The following is an 18599-nucleotide window of genomic DNA, read 5'->3' as shown; positions in this document are numbered from 1 at the left end:
GAAATATTTGACTTTGACTTTAACTTTAACGTCATTCGTGCAAAATGAAAACTAGTTATAAAATCTAAACTTTACTACCATCGATAAGTAATAATAACTGTTTTAAATAATGTGCTTTCGTTTCTACGAAAATAACATAAACTGCACTACTAGTTAATTATATTCAAAACGGCGTCTGCAGTGTAGCAACGTACATTAACCTTATTTACATTCGGGTTACTCTATGTTAGTCAAGAGTTTTATTTATTTGATTTAGAACGATTGCTGTCGACATCGTTCTTCTTTGATAATAGCTAGGGTCTTTTTAAAAATACATAAATAAATATACTACGACATTACACACATCGCCATGTAGCCCCAAAGTAAGCGTAGCTTGTGTTAAGCGGGTACTAAAATGACTGATGAATATTTTTATGATTTATACTTAGAATATACATTTAAACACCCAGACACTGAAAAACATTCATGCTCATCACACAATTATTTTCCAGCAGTGGGAATCGAACCCACGGCCTTAGACTGAGAAAGCAGGGTCGCTGCCCACTGCGCCTATCGCTCGTCAAACCGATCGACCGCAAATGTTCCTTACGTTGTCTAATGATGATAAGATATGCATATCAAAAATAAATGTATTACATAAATAAATTGAAATAAAAATGTGTTTTTTATGGGAACAGCGAGATCTTCTTATCTTCTAATGTTATATATGGGAGCAATACATTTTTATTTTGAATGATTCAAAAGATTATCACAACACTGTAAACGTATACCGTGATACTAAACTAAAGCGCTGACCCATACCTCCTTAAAAAGGGTGCAAGCACTCGCAGAATTAGTACACCATATCGAACTAATTCATATTTTAGGGATAAATTGATTCTGCGAATAGCAAATCCGTGACTCCACACCCAGAAGGGTAAATTTATTCGCAAGATACCTCCTATCAAAGGATAATTTGAATAATTAATATTAAATACACCCACTCCATTCACCCTCTTGTAGTTGCCAACACGTTACCTGATTTACATTTTCTGTTCAGATCGGATTTTCATTAGATAGGTGTACCCTGCTCAAACAATTTCCAGATATGTTAATTTGTTTGAGTGAACTGTTTAAGTACGACTCACTTAAATTACTTTACACGTCTTCTTATACCTCCTTTACATAAGTCTCTAATATTCCTTTCAGGGACATTTGTCAAAGATAGTATTTATTTATTTACTCTAAGTTCTCTTTTTTGTATCATTTATGATCTTTATTTTTCTGTTAGCGTAGGCACAATTAAATATTTCTTTTGATCTGTCGATTTTCTCGTGTACCTACATGAGTTGTAGACATGTAAATGTATCGGTATAAATAAGTACATTCATTATGTACGCTTTGTCTATGTTGGGACGTTGTTATAAAATAATGGAATGGAATTTTTTAATTTGTTGTTAAAGAAAACCTTCAAGTACCTACCTGAAGAAAAAAGTGTATCTGAAGGGAATCACGATCAAAAATATTAACTATTATAACTGGATAACTATATTTCTTAAAATAATTTGATAATAACTTTTGAAAATGAAGACGGATTAACGAAATAATATTAGATTCGACGCGCTTGCGGCGTAGGTACACAACGCTATGACGTTCAAAGTGACTGCGGGTCGCTACCTAGCTGGGTGAGACACTAGCGCCATCTATATCGGTAAGATGAACAGCTTTATTTATAGATAGACCGCAAACAATCGGTAAAGTACAAACAGCTTCTCCACATAAATGCTGTATTTTTTTGCCAGAGGCACATCAATAAAAAATTATTGCGTTGAGTCCCTCCGCGCGGAGAAAGTTAAACTTCGTAATGTGTAAATGGAAATGGGTTGGTTGGGAATGGGTTTCACTAAAGTGATTTTTAGTGAAATCATATTGTTTCTTTAGGACAAACTATTAACATTGCTTTCAATTCACAATTGATCACATCTTTTAATTATCATTTTCGATTGGTAAATTCATTAAAAGATCTGGTAGACTCGTTTCACAAACTAGTTTAAAAAAGCCAACATCACGCGGTTATCCAAGTACTGACCGCGCCCGATGTTGTTTAAATTTGGAGATCGAACGAGAACCGGTGTATTCAACATGTAATGAGGTAATAATGGTAATACATAATGGTACGGACGTTGACGACAATTACATTAAAATAGAAGACCAAAATAAAAACGGTGGATAAAAGTGTAATAATGCAAAATCCTCCATATGCCTACTATTTTAGATTTTACTTTTAATACTTTTCTTACTTTTAGTACCTTTTGTAGTAACTAGTTAACTTTCACGTGATAAGTAGAAAATCTCATACTCTGTCTGCTCTAAAGCTTTTACAAAGAATCTGCAGGCAATATATTCATCAAAAAACACGCACCAAGTTTACTTTTTTTTTCGTTATTAATTTTATTTAAAACAAGGTAAAAAAGCCAAAAAATTGACTTCCTTATTTATTCTAGATTTTATTCAAAACAAAGCAAAAAGCCAACATCACGCGGTGTTCCCAGGCGGTCACCCCCATCCAAGTACTGACCGCGCCCGATATTGCTTTACTTCGGTGATCGGACGAGAACCGGTGTATTCAACATGGTATGGACGTTGGCGATAGCTGCATTGAATTACACAATTACAATATGACAATCTGTCAGATAATTAAATACCCATCAATGGTAGCGTTAAACGTTTAACGCAACCTTGTTGGAAGTCGCATTAGAAGTTTCACTTCAAAAATTATATTACTTAAACAGTTTACTCGAATAAGGGTTACCATATTCTGTACGTGCACTTAAGAGTACGATTTATCTGACTGAATGCATGATTTATTAAAACGGTCTTTAATATAGAGCTAAAAGTATCCAATCACCCCCCTCCTTTTTCGTATCAGAGGGATAGAGCTTAAACGAGTCAAATGACGTTCAACGTGTTTCTAGGTACCGTTTGTCTTCATCTACTCTTAGTAACTCGCTTGATGTTGTCCACTTCTATGAATGTCGACTAACGCTGCGTTAACCGGTATGGGGCTATTCCAGCAAAAATCAAGACCCCAATATCCAATATTTCTTCGATATATTTGCCTTGTCCATTGCTTCTTAAGCTTCGCGACTCGTCGATCTAATAATTTCTATTTTTTTTTTATTTGGTTTACCAACAGCTTTGCATTTCAAAAAACAATTTTAAAACACAGAATCATTTGAACATTTTGCCTTCATACTGTATACAGTATGAAGACAAAATGTTCAGCTACTTATAGGTAAACACCGCATGCAATAAATAGTGTTAAACTAGCTTATAACTACGCAAACAAGATAGAAGTATGTCCAGTGTAGACAATGTATAAAATTTCATTCAGGCCATCAAAACAATTTGAAAAGTGTACTACTGCTATTTTAAGTTACCCTAATAAAGCTAACATTAATGAACAATATAAAACTAATAATATTGTTCTGTCCATCGTCCGTTAATTCACTCTGAGCCTTCTTATGAAGCCCAAAGTAAATGGCCACGTTACTGTGGGCCGACCCGTAAGTCATGACTGGCTATTGTGTAGATATATCTCTGTAGTATGAACACACAGAAGTACCTACCCACTATAAATTCTGTGTATCAACACTGAAATACATTGTGAAATAGTTGTAACTAGCACATTAATACTAAAGCGTAGAATGCATTACAACTATCTCCGAGCGCGACTGAGAAGCATCGAGTTCATAGTTTTAATTAATTTTCATTGCACTGCGGTCCGGTGCATCTAAATTTCGACTAAACAGCGATTTAGAATCTCCAGATACTAACTTGTTGTTAGAGCATCTATTATCTGTGTATGTTAATAAATTTTGTTTTGTTACGAGCTTAAATTCGGTATTGTAATGAATGTAGATGCCAGCTGGTAGCTTTAAATTGTTAGCGTACACAATCATTGAGTTACATATTGTATCGAACGCTGATTTTATATATTTTCAGACATTGTTGCAAGCGATAACTTAATAAAATGAGACGGTAGGAGTTCGCACTTTATAAAGTTGTCTTTAGTCTATTTGAATATGGAATTAAGTAGGAACTCTTCGGAGCAAAATATGCAATAAACTAATTATACAACATGTAACGAAATACTGTTGAAAGGTGCATACGTATATTTCATAAGGAATCACTTTGTAAAAATATAAAATCAAAAGAAGCATATTTATTTTCACATACAAACTAATTAAAAACATGCAAGTGTTTACTTGTGACAACCCTATGGAAGATAAAAGACAGACACGCGTATAGTACCCACGCTACGCGAGGCGTACCGAATAAAGTAGCAAGAGTCACATGATTCTACTTTTGCATGTCATGTTAGAGCTGTATCTGATTTCTTACAGTAAAAACTATGGTTTACTCTAAAACTATTAGCGTTTCGGTTTCGCACATAAGTCTCAGAGACAGTAAATAATGTACCTCTAAAGCCTCTGAATTATTATTTCGGTTTTCATTTACACGTTTTATATATTTTGTAATGTTAAGTAAAAGTAATAAACCTTTAAAAATGTGCAATTATATGAATATACTTGCTAGCTTTTAACCGTGGCTTCGCTAGCGTCAATGTAAATTTTGTATTACGAGGCTGTCATTTTCACAAAAACAGTATTTTTTTCTGAATATACTAAAGTACTCTATTTCCTTTCTTGTATCCCTAACACCGGTTATGCACAATTTAAAGTTTATTAGAGTTACAAACCAATAAATGAAATCATATTCCCATTCAAAATATTATTCAGGATAGATAAATAAATAGATATACTGCGGCAATTATTACACACATAATGGTTACTAAGATATCTGATGAATCTTTTATGAATAATATACATAAAAAAATACATTCATGTTCATCACACAAACATTTTCCAGTTGTGGAAATCGACCTCACGCCCTTGGACTCAGAAAGCAGGGTCACCGCCCACTACGCCAAACGGCCGTCAGATGCCCGTGCCATTAAAAAAAGGATTTATAAAAGGCAAACGACGTCAATCTTATCTCATTTTCACAGTATCGGTCGTGCGAATAAAGTATACCGAGCGTTGGTTACATTTTCTAAACGAAGCTGAAATTATTGCCACGAATATTTTTAACTATGTATCTCGTCCGACAGTGACGTACCAGCCCGGATTTAGGAAAATGGCGGTGGTCACACCGTGTCTCCGAGAGTATGTTAAAGTCGCTAGTATCAATATTAATCGTTAAAGCCCACCAATCCATATTGAAACAGTGTTTTGGGTATGCTAGAGAAGGTATGGCATTAACAAGCTAAGGGTAATGCTGATGATTATTTATCTTACTTTTTGTGTCAGTTCAAAAGCTAAATCCACTTCGTTCATTAATGGTCAAAACACACCCTTTTTCATTCATCACATAAATACGTCAGCAAATTGAAATTTAAATACATTATGCAAATACGTTAATGGAATTTTCAATTAATACTCGTATAGAAATAATAGGATACTATAGTGGCCACTGTTAAAATTGCGCACTACAGCACCACTAATGAATGAATGATATTTATCTTGTGCACCATAGACTTGAAAATAAAGACCACGTTAATACCTTTTTATTTTACTGCCGCTATTAGTAGTACCAGTTTGACTGTACACCGTTTTACGTACGTAATAATAAAGCTATACTTCTAAATCGATACCTAGTATTATAAAGAGGAAAGTTTTTTTTTTATTGTTAGTTTGTTTGTGCCCAATAGGCTCTGAAAGTACTGGACCGATTTCAACTATTTTGTCACTTAAAGAAAGCTTAACTACCACGAAGTAACATAGGTTATAATTTATTTTCAAAAACATTGGGAATCCTTAAGACTATTGCAATAATGTAACCCAAAGTAGCTAAATGTTGTCTATAAAATTCATTACTACTACACATAAAAATATGATGTATTTCATACATGATTAAATTACTCTTTTTTTTACCTACAAAAAAGTGCGCAAAGGAATATATCTAATCTATAATTGTTAAATAGCAGCTTTTGTGATTTAAAATGTTATCAGATCGCAAACAAAAGAGGTTTATATAACTATTAATTCTTATCGATATAAATAGTTTTATCATCAAGGTTTTTTATATAGCGAATTAAAAATCATTTTTTTTAATTAGAATTAAAAAAATATATTTTTAATTCGTTCCAATCGCACTTTATATGAAGAAGTTCTTTTTCTGGGCCTGTCACCGTTCTTGGTTGGCCTGAACCGTCTGTTGTACGTGAATATCGAAGTGAGTCCTTTTTAGAGATACACTTAATTGAAAAAGTTATTTTTAAAAACTACACCCGACTATTATTTACAAGAATACATAACCTAAAATATGCTTTAAAACAAAAAACAAACGCGGACCAAGTCGCGGGCAACAGCTAGTGAACTACAAATACGTACATAATATCGCAAATTAAAGTCATAAGTACGCGTCGAATTAAAAAGCATTATTTCATATAAATATTCTAGTAAGGTAACATTGCAAAATGTAATCCGAGAAAGTCTACGTAAAATTACCCAAAAACCCAAAATCCCCTTTCTTAATGTCGGTTAAAAAACTAAATATTAACCTTCTTTGTCGATAATAAACAAACACTATTATTTTATTCATCAAATAAATACTGTAGAAAATTTAAATACATTATGCAAATATGCTAATGGAATTTCCAATTAATACTCGCATAGAAATAATAGAATATAATATTATTGGTCACTATTTTTTTTGCGCATTCTATTTCTACTAATGAATGAATTATATTTATCTTTTATTATACTGCAATGGAGACAAATCAAGAAGACCACTATATCATTAAAAATTTATAATTATAGTTTCCGCATTCGATTCTCTGGCCGGGCCAAATATTTTTCCGTATTGAGGATTTCTGGTGGAGTTTCGGAATAGCACCATCCACCACTGTACCTCGGAGACCATGCAAAGTAGTGGTACCAGTTTTTACCACATTTCGTGTAGCGTGGAGTGCCTTGCTCTAAATCCCACTCTTTAAGAAATACAAAGCCTTTGCCCACAAGTTGAACATAAATGGGCTCGGGAAAGTGACGAGAAATAAACATTTCATTATGTTTAAATACCTCCACTGGATACAATACCAGATAAATGGTTTAGACTCGATGTATCGCAGAACTAGATGAATCGCTTACACAGACAAAGCCGCTCTGTTAACAGTATCGACGCAATGTTTCCTGTTTGTCGGTTCTTCACAGGAAATACTTCGGTAAGTTTGCTCAGAAACTTCTCAACCTTGTTCTAGTCAGCATTATAAATAAATAATAATAAATATACTACAGAGATACACACTTCGTATAGTTTGTGTTATGGGTACTAAGATGACTGATGAATATTTTTATGAATAATATACATAAATACTTGAAATGAAATGAAATAGAGTTGAAATGAAATGAGCCTTGATATCCGTGAACTCTTACAATCCTTTTTTTTAATTACATTTCTAAAACTATTCGGTATAGGGTGAGACGCTCTTTCCACATTTGTATTTCCCTGCCTCGTTTAACTTAAATACCTTCAAGGCCAGTGTTAATATTGTCAAAGTGCGCATCAATTTAGCCCTTATCCACAGAATTATGAACGTACGAAACCCTCATTCAGACATTTTTGCATGCAGTTCATTGTGTCCATGAACAGTGAAAACGCCCCGCGCAAGTCTCACTTCACACCTACGTAATCTTGCTAGCTCACAAATTTTTTCGCATTTTCCCATTTTATGGTAAACGTTTATAACGTTAGAGGTAAAATAATTACTGTAAACTGTTAAAAAGTTTCAGAAACACTACTAAAGTGGAGTGGTTCTTGATGCTTTAATATGAGTCGTGTAAACGATTTCTGTATGTTCTTAGTTCTATGCTTTCATCATTGCTTTCTATCAGGCATCTTAATTGTCAAGTGCGAGCCTAATTCCATATAAAGTAACACAGTAAACATAGTAGTAAACATAGTTAGCGTAACAACAGAGCCAAAGGTATTATCTATTATTAATTATTGTAATTGTACACTATTGTTTCAAATGACCACGGATTAAACAACTTAATAAGTTTTAGTTAAAATTAATAACTGTTTTTGTATTTGTTTAGTTATAATTCCAAATTCGGACGGTAAATTTTTTAGGCTCTATTTTTAATATTTAATCAAAAAACACCTACATTCAATTTTCATGAACTTATATACCTTATAACTTATATACCTCTCATTCAAGGTCTAGAACTTCCTATATACAGAAATCGTAAACAGAAGAAAATTTCCGGATAATTATGATATATGGAAATTTGAGGAATGTACTCGTAGCTACATTATAATTAATAGTTATTATTTTTTTAGCGCCATTTCCATAAGTTCGCTCGACCTAACAACCCGGAAAAAACATGTGTCACCCATATTTCGTTGACATAACTCACGAGCGATTATTAACTTTAAGACAGTAGTAATAAGGTTCTTTATCACAATATAAGAGATAGACAAAATTAACCTTTACTAATATTATAAATGCGAACGTGTGTTTGTTTGTTTGTTATTACTTTACGCTTTAACTATTGATTTTGGGCATAGAGTTAATTGAAATAAATAAATAATAAATAAATATACTACGACAATACACACATCGCCACCTAGCCCCAAAGTAAGCATAGCTTGTGTTATGGGTACTAAGATGACTGATGAATATTTTTATGAATAATATACATAAATACTTAGAATATACATATAAACACCCAGACACTGCAAAACAGTCATGCTCATCACACAAACATTTTCCAGTTGTGGGAATCGAGGCCACAAAATATGGTCTTGGACTCAGAAAGCAGGGTCGCTGCAAACTGCGCCAATCGGCCGTCAAAGGATGTAGAAAATTGAAAGGATGTAGAGTAACATAGGCTACCGACAAAGTCTTGCCGCTAAGCGATTTACGAGTAGTGTTCCGGTGCAATGTCGCGTAGAAACCGATTAGGGGTATGAAGAAAAAGAAACACTTTATTGCACGTAAACACACAGGAAAAGAAACATTAAGGAGTATACAGTAAACAATGTAGACATGTCCCTCCATATCCTAGAAAAACAACGGTTCCTACAGAATTTGTAAAACACTGTAATAAACGTCAAAGTCATAGTCCAAAATATCTTTATTCAAGTAGGCACATTGGTGGCACTTTTGATGCGTACATAATAATTACACGGTAGTGAGATGATGGCGATAACCACATTCGTAAACTTAAAACTAAAGCTACGAGGGTTCCAAACACGTCCTGGTCTAAGAAGAAGCCCACAAAAACTTAGCCGGGTGTTCTTTTTTTTTTGTATAACCATCTCACAATGTCATTTTAAATTATTAGAAGAGCAACCTGGTTAGAGCAATAATTCACACCCAAGCTTTTTTATCGATAACGTAGTCCTTTATACTGTAATAGGACTTTTCTATAAGCTTACGTTTAATACAAACTTTGAACTTTTTAAGAGACATCTCCGAAGCTGACGAAGATCGCGGGAAATAGCTAATAAATATTAAATACGTTGAAGCGTTGATAGCCCAGTGGGTATGACTTCGACCTCAATTTTGGGGGGCCGAGTTCGAATCCCAGCACGTACATCAATCTTTTAAAATTTATGTGCGTTTTATGGAATTAAAATATCACTCGCTTGTACAGTGAAGGAACACCGTAAAGAAATTTGCATGCCTAAGAGTTCTCGATAACGTTCTCAAGGATGTGTGAAGTCCATTAATCCGCATTGGGCCAGCGTGGTGGACAACCGTGTTAACCCCTTCTCATTGTGGATCAGAGACCTGTAGTGGGCCGGTAAGGGGTTGATATGAAGTTTTAATTTATTAATCTGGATTTACAACGCAATTTGAAGTTGAAATTGGAATATATGTAAGCCCTAACAAAGTAGAAACTCCTGTATCTATTTACCTAGTTGAAATTTAGGTATCCGAAGCCGGACCGCCAACAACACAAATTAATTTAAACTGCAATCTCGATATATCTCAGCTGCAGATAGCATACAAAGATGGTTCTGATGCATTCTAACGTAGTTTCAGTAATGTACGGCGTTGCTTAAAATTTATAAATGAAATCCGTATTTATATGTACGTTATTAGTAGTACTACAGTTTTTCACACGACCTATTGGCGCAGTGGGCAGCCTGCTTTCTGAGTCCAAAGCCGTGGGTTTGATTCCCACAACTGGAAAATTTATGTGTGATGAACGTTAATGTTTTACAGTGTCTGGGTGTTTATATGCATATTATAAGTATTTATGTATATCTATATATATAAAAGAGAAAGTGTGTGGGTATGTTCCGTATAGGCTCCGAAACGGCTGGACCGATTTCATTGAAACTTTCAGGGAATGTCCGGATTGACCTGGCGAGTAATCCTGCAAGGTTTAGTGACGATCGGAGCACTCCTATTTTTGAACTGTCAAACTGTCAAATACAGCTTTTATTTACTATGATGATATTAAGTAATGTAAGATATTCTATTGTTGGGTGTACTTGGGTGTAGATAATGATCTTCACCCTCTCGAGAAGAGAATGAATGCGGAGAGAAATAAATGATTTCATATATTATGAGACTTAAATTAAAAATTTAATGATGTAAGTTTGTTGTTTAAATAAAATAAAGCAAAATCTAGCCCAGCGAAGCGGGCTGGGTACGCTAGTTATTCATAAAAATATTCATCAGCCATCTTAAGTACCCATAAAACAAGCTACGCTTACTTTGAGGCGTTAGAGTATTGGTCGTAGTATATTAATTTATTTATTTTTACGAAGTGCTACCGATATGTTTATATCTGCGGCCCGGCAACATTACAATTATTTTTATATACACTTTATTTTTACACCACAAATAGAAAAAAAACAATGGACACAGTGCTGTGTTGCGAAGGTGCGTGGGTGCCAGTGTACAGGTTCAAGGGGCTGAACCCCTCAGGTTGATTGTTTCGGAGCAAAACGTGCGTAGATGGTACATAGCCGAATATCTGTTTGGAGTGGAGTATAAGTACTGAAGAAATTATAAATTATACCATACAGATTCTCCTGTATAATTTTCTATACTGCTAATTTGCTATACTGTTCGCGGAGTAAAGCAAATTAAGCTTAATTTTCATAATATATTATGGATTTCCGCAAAGTAACGCCTGGTTTTTCTTACCACATAGATTTGACTGTTGTTTTGTATCAAAGCAAATAAATCTTTCTTTAAGGAGAATGCAGCAAAGATCGGGCATCATCGTCATCTATGCTACGACAACCATCCATTGAGAGACGCCTGTAGTCCAGCAGTGGACCGTTACGGACCATTGATGAATATCAGTTTGTATTTTTTTTTCATATAAATATATTACGACAATACTTATATTGCGCCATATTAAGCGTAACTTGTGCTTTGGGTACTAACAATATACATAAATAATTATAATATACACATAGACAGCACTAACACAACAATAAACATTTTCCACTTGTGGGCTTCGAACCCACAGCCTCGGACTTAGATAGCAGGATCACTGCTGACCGCGCCAATCGGCCGTCTGTGAAAGATATGTTGAAAGATATTTTAGCAAAGATCGCATAAACACGCTTGGTTGTGCTTCTAAGTAGGTAAAGCATACACAGTCGATGGGAAATATGCTGAGGAATAAACGCACAATAGAAAGAACAATGTGTGGGAAATGGAACGTAACTAGCTACAGCGGGTAAGCCTTGGAGGCTTGAATACACGTGTGTCATACAGTAAACACACATATTAGTATATTGTGTTAGCGTTCCGTATGCTAGTAATATAAACTTGTGTCATAATCATAAACTAATAATAATACAAGTTGTAATCATAAACTTGCTATCTAACTGTTGTGTACTGACTACTGGTAGGGTTGTGATTGCAACTTAAATAATAAAAAAAAAAATTGTTTTTAAAATGAATATCATTAATCATTAATATACCTTGTCAAATAAACTCTGTGCGGTTTAAGATGAGGTGAGTGACCTAGTTATCGTAAATTGTTTTACTCTTAAAATGACCAATAAAAAAAAAAACATCACCGAAGCGGTAATAGCGCATTGGGTAGGAGCTCGACATAACTTTCGGGGGGCATAGTTCGAATCCCAGCTCGCACCTCTAACTTTTCTGAGTTATGTGCGTTTAAGTAATTAAAATATCACTTGCTTCAACGGTGAAGCCAAACATCGTGAGGAAACCTGCATGCCTGAGAGTTCTACATAATGTTCTCAAAGGTATGTGGAGTCCACCAATCCGCACTTGGCCAGCGTGGTGGACTGCGGCCTTGACCCCTTTTTATCGTGGGAAGAGACCCCAGGCTAGCCCAGCGCGGATTGGTGAATGGGGGAGATACTAGTTTGAATATCCAAAAATAATTATCACTGATTGCACAGGCAACTCGTTCTACAACTCGATATATTAACTCTATACTACAACGATACACATATCGCCGTCTAGCTCAAAGTAAGCGTAGCTTCTGTTACGGGTAGCCGATGAATATTTTTATGAATAAAATACACATCGCGTCGCCGGAGTGACGATATTATTAGGGCTGTTGGGGCTACCTGGACAAGGCTGGCGAGAGAGAGAAGATGGAAAAGGATTAAGGAGGCCTATTCCCAAAAATGGGCATTCCAATTGACGTAAAATACTTAACATTCATGGCAAGACAAAGGAAATAATAAAAATTAATTGAGATTGAATTGAAGATAAATGATGTAAAATTTTGACACACACACTGACTGATATTATAATGAATAAATTTATTAATTATTATGTACGACTTAAAACTGTTATGTGTAAACACGAATACGAATATTTATAGTTGGAAATAAAGGCTTTATTATTATGATTATTTTACACATAAATACTTATTATATACAAATAAACACCCAGACAATGAAAAACATTCATGTTCATCACACTAACATTTTCCGGCTGAGGGAATCAAACCCACGGTCTTGGACTCAGAAAGCAGGGTCGCTGCCCACTGCGCCAATGGGCTATGTGATTATTTGAATAAAGGATATATTTGACTTTGACTTTATTATAGGTCTGTCTGTACTATACAGTAGGTATAAGAGTGTGTCGAGAAATAAAACAATAGGTTGGATGGATGTAAACAAGTAATATTTCCTTGTGAAAAGGTACGTTGAACGCACGTGTGGACTTCTATGGGATATACGTTATTGTTTTTGCGCACCGAACACTCGAATACGCGAAATATCCGTCGCCGATCGCTCATGCGATTTTTCAGAGCCGATTCAAATAAATATTTTCATAATAGCAGTGCAACGCGGTTTCAGTCGCGTTAACTATGGATTATGATGACTACAGCCTGCAACTTCCCTATGCCACCGTCGTTCGACGTTACCTATACTCGATACATCGTGTATAGGTAACGTCGTGTCGCGTCGCGCGTACTAGCTGATGACTAGACCCCCTAACTAGTCTCACAATCTCCGGCGCATATCCACGTGAGTTTAACCGTCTAATAAATAGTAAAATAGGACTTTACTCACAATTAAATACATAAAAAATCTAATCAATTCCTAAACGAACCAAACAGCAAAATATATATTTAAATTAAGGTTGTAATTCTTAGATTAACATGATACTGCAGCTAAGTAACTTAGGCCTAATTTCGCCAATAGTTAGAGTGGTTGCGACAAATATAGGTAACAAACAAAATATAAATAAACAAATAACTTTCTGCATTCATTATGTAAGTATGTAACTTATTGACTTACTTGTAACTTTGAAGGACAACTTCTTCTTATACCCGTTTTCACTAACAAACAAGGCAATCCATAAATGAGTAACGCCTAATTGAAGGAGATTCCTAGACATATATCAACCGTTTAACAATAGTTATCACCTAAGAGTTGGTGAAACGTTTTCTTCTATAGATATCGCCTAAGTCATTTGGCATTCGATTTAGGCAATGCTAAGGTTTCGTGAAAACGGGCATTAGAGTCGCAATTCAGGGTCAGTAGCAAAGCGATAGGTCCTGTGCCGCCTGGGGTGCCATACCCCAAACAGGTTAGCCCGCTAGCGTCTGAGACTGCATCTTAACTTGCAATGGAATAAAAACTAAAAAAAGTTAAAAGTGCATGTCGAGATTCGAACTCGGTCCCACAGAAACCTTGCCCACTACGCAATCGCCGCTTCATTGCTGAAATATTCAATCAAGTACTGACTGAGCACCATGATGTCCAATTATATTTAGGACTAGCCGACCCGCGCAACTTCGTCTGCATCAAATCGGTTATTATAAGTTTTAATATCTTAGAAAAAACAAGAACATGATTGCAGCGTAGTTTTTTCAGTTTTTCGCTAAGACACACGGACAGAAAAAAAGCCATTGTCACTTTTTAGGTCATCCAGTATGCCTATCCAAAAACCACGTCAATCTAAAAATTCCTTGCGCGGATTTTGAAAGATAAATGTGGAAAAAATAGCGATGTTATCCTGTAAAAGTTGTTTACTTTTCCGGAATGAAGAGAAGCCTATGAGCTATTCCAGACTATACTGTATGTCTCTGCCAAATTTTATCTATAAGTTGTGGCGTTAAAACGTAACAAACATCCATTCATACATACATCCATCCATCCATACATCTATTCTCACAAACTTTCGCATTCATATTATTATCGATTCGGTGCAGACGAAGTTGCACGGGTCAGCTAGTATTTATTATTTCCTAATATCTACTTTTAGAATATACAACCGATTAGAAATTCTTGGATATTGTAGAAACATTTTTGTAATGGAGTGTATTACCGTGGTATGTACCCGTTGAACTATATTTAAGAAATGTTCCATAATATATCTTGCGTCAGACACTTTTTCGCTCTCGAAAATGCAGTATGTGAATACAAGTTCTTGTGACATTGCAAGTGGATTGGATTTTGACACGTTTGTGTTGCCTTTTCATTTGTCACGACTGTCTTTTCTGGTTTAGGAAAATGTAATTTCGAACGCTGTGTCAAACGGATCCGCTGCGTTTCATATGGCTGTAGAAAAGGCTCTTTTACGCTTAGAAAATACGAGACTGTAAAATTTCTCCGGCGCAGTGTCGAGTGACTTGCTGTTATAAATAGCAGGTACCGCAGATTCGATTTCCGGCACTGGGAATTTGGATCATTATACATTCTAAATTTTCCCAACAAATCTACGTATTTAATTCTTTTTTAGGTATATCTGTAAATATTAATTTCTTTTTTCAAAATTTACAAATAAACTTTTTATTCAATTTTTTTTTAACCTTCTTTTGGAAATGGTTTGATTTATTAGTGACGCTAATTCGGCGGAACAGACTTGATATTTTCATTACAAACCTAGAGTTGAGAAATTGACTTGGTCCAATCCCGTGCTGTTGATAGCACGTTAAGTCATTTCAGTCATTTGAAACTGACAGTAACAGCCCGCTGGCCCACAATACGGCAGCGTAGTGGGTATGCTTTAGAACGTTTGCTAACCATTTTTTTTCCACTTCAAGTTAGCCCTTGACTGCAATCTAACTGGTGGTAAGTGATGATGCAGTCTAAGATGGTAGCGGGCTAACCTGTTAGGGAATATGGTAGTCATACCCCTAATCTATTTCCACGTAACATGGCACCGAAACACTAAATCGCTTAGCGGCACGTATTTGTCGGTAGGGTGTTAACATGCAACGGCCAAAGCCTCCTACCAGTCAAGACCAGAGAAAATTCAGAAATTATCAATTCCTAAATTGCCCCTGCCGGGAATCGAACCCGGGACCTACTACTGAAATTCACAGCCTCACCATTGCGCCACGGAGGTCTTCAAATCATCATAATCAACATAGTCTTTTTCAAGCATCACTAACACTTCTCCTATTTTCGGCTTTTCTCACCCAGTTAATGCCTGCTTCTTGCCGGAGATCGCTACTCCTACCACACGGGAAGCGCCCGACACTCCCTTTTATCAATACGCGATCTCCACGCGTGGACCATTCAACTCCATAGTCCATCCGTCCTCTGACATCCATGATCAGCACATTGCCACTATAGCGTGCTAGCCTAAGGGCTATATCGGTGAATTTCGTTCGATCTTATCCCCCAAAGAAATACCAAGCATAGCTCTTTCCATGGCACATTTTAAGGCACTGAAGTGGACAATGCCAATTAGGCTACAAACTAGGCAATGTATACATCATTACCATAACTGGTTTGTTGTTTATTAATTTGTTTTGCCTTTATTCAGAATAAAGGCAAAACTAAAGTTATGACTAATAAAGAACGAGTACCAATAACCGTTAAATCCACAAATATAGAATATGTCAAGGACTACATCTACCTTGGTCATCTCATTTCCTTTGAGTTTTGTACTGATAAGGAAATAGATAGAAGAATAAAAACTACTTGGTTCAAGTATTGGGCAATAAAAGAGGTATCTAAGGGTAATCTACCTACAGAAATAAAAACAAAAGCCATGGATAAATGTCTAGCACCATGTTTGACCTACGCTTGTGAGACCTGGCCAATAACAAAGAAAACATTAGATAAAGTGGGTAAATGCCAGAGAGGAATGGAGCGGAGCTTCTTGAATATAAAAAGAAAGAATAGAGTGAGAAGTGTATGTATTAGGAAGAAAACAAAGGCTACAGATGCCATAAAACATGTACTCGTTTCGAAATGGAAATGGGCAGGACATATACAAAGAGTCAAAGACGAGCGGTGGTCATACATACGAGCGTGGCATCCCCACGGGATAGCCATAGTATGCCTGCTAACCAAGAAGCGGCCGTATCGCATCGTGTTCGAGTTACATCCGCGCAGCAAAGACCGGAGGCTAGCTTTGGATCGGGGGGATGTGGGCTCTTCTTAGACCAGGGCGCGTTTGGAACCCTCGTAGCTTTAGGTTTAAGTTGGCGTACGAAGTTATTACCATCCCCTTACAATTATGTAGACATATAATATGTATGCACGTGCTAAAAAAATATAAAGAATGAAAGGCCAAGGTATTCAGATATTCACTTCAATACCAACAATGTTCACGATGGCACTTAGATCTTTCATTAATTAACAGTATTATTGAAGTTAAATACCTAGTTTCTTAGCAGTAATCATTTATTCTCATGACTATTATTCTTCCTTCCTATTAAAGTATTCATTTTATAAAAGAAATCTTCAAAACCCACCAACCTGCTTTAGAGCAGTGTTGTGGGTCTGTACTCTAAAAACCTGACTTCCCAAGGAGTGAAATAAAACAACTGGACTGACTCTAATACTGTATATTAAGCTTCTCTATAATTCATATTACTTGTTACCTTCAAATGACTCTACTACCAGTTCGGAATGCTGTCTTCGGCAGAGAAGACCACTGGCAAGAAACTCTACCGTTGCTCTTTTATTCAATCAATTAAAACAAGACTTATAAACACAATTACAACATTATCTCATGTTATAACGCTAGGCCCTTTGATACAAGACATATAAGACAGGTCAAACATAACTACTATGATCACTTATAACATCAGGACTTTTGAAACAAATTGTTTGTATAGAGCAACCTCTGCTACATAAGCTATCTGTATGAAATAATGCTAGGGCTCCATATATGATACCTGAATAACCCAAAGGATATAAGAGATATACTTATCTGATGCTACATCAGGTACAACCATAGTACCAACAACTTTTAACAACTTATAACTCCATCACCAGTATATACGACTCTTGTTTTGCCACAACAATATTTCGTTAAGTATGTCGTTTCTATTATAAATCATCTATTCCCAATTTGTAACGTTCTATCCACAATACTTTACTTAATCTCCTATTCTCAATTCATTAATTTAAATCCGTCCTCACTTTTCTTTGCCGCCAATCTATCTTGTCAAACTCGCGTCTCCCGCCATAGATCCTATACTTTTATTTGACAGTCTACTAAAGTCCATTATTCTATTTTCAATACATTATCAATGAGTATACAAACTATGATTTGTTGATATATTTAATATAAACATCGGGTTTATCATAGATAAAGTGCTGTAATTCCCTATTTCCTAACACACGCTTCATAAGTGCCTGTGATAGGCCTACATGAATAAAGAAATTTTGAATTTGAATTTGATCGTGATGCGATACCCCGTTTACCACGCTTCCTATGGGAATTAGTTGTAAGACCTAGGCTAGGGAGCTCGTGCCACAAATCTGCCGAGCATAGTTAATAAGTTTATTTTTAACAGTATAATAATTAATTATGTAATTCATAGACTAATGAATGGATATTAGTCTCAACATATTTTTATTCTGCACCCTGCTGCGACCCTAAATATAAGTAATTGCTTCATGTACATAAGAGATTACATGACGCCCCGCCGGGGGATTGCAATAAAATTTGTCGAAACTATTTTTATTCCTTTACTGAATCTAAATTATTGTGTTCACATTATTATTTTTGCAACTTAAAGCTTTAAAAAAATATATACATTCTTTAAAATAGACACATTCTTGTCAACTTAAAACATAAAAATAATTTCGTCATCATAACTTAAACCAATGGACGTCCA

General features: G+C 35.5%; 1 non-coding gene across 1 annotated transcript; it reads right to left on the bottom strand.

Moving 5' to 3' along the window:
• Positions 1-2506: 2506 nt before the first annotated feature.
• LOC120625488 lies at positions 2507-2627 on the bottom strand. The gene has a single exon (XR_005658814.1). It is a non-coding gene; the product is annotated as a 5S ribosomal RNA (ribosomal RNA).
• Between the last annotated feature and the right edge of the window lie 15972 nt (positions 2628-18599).

Source organism: Pararge aegeria, chromosome 7 (assembly GCF_905163445.1).
Source record: "Pararge aegeria chromosome 7, ilParAegt1.1, whole genome shotgun sequence".
In the NCBI taxonomy this organism is placed as follows: Eukaryota; Metazoa; Arthropoda; class Insecta; order Lepidoptera; family Nymphalidae; genus Pararge; species Pararge aegeria.
The sequence above is the reverse complement of the archived record's forward strand: the minus strand, read 5'-3'. Positions and strand labels throughout refer to the sequence as shown.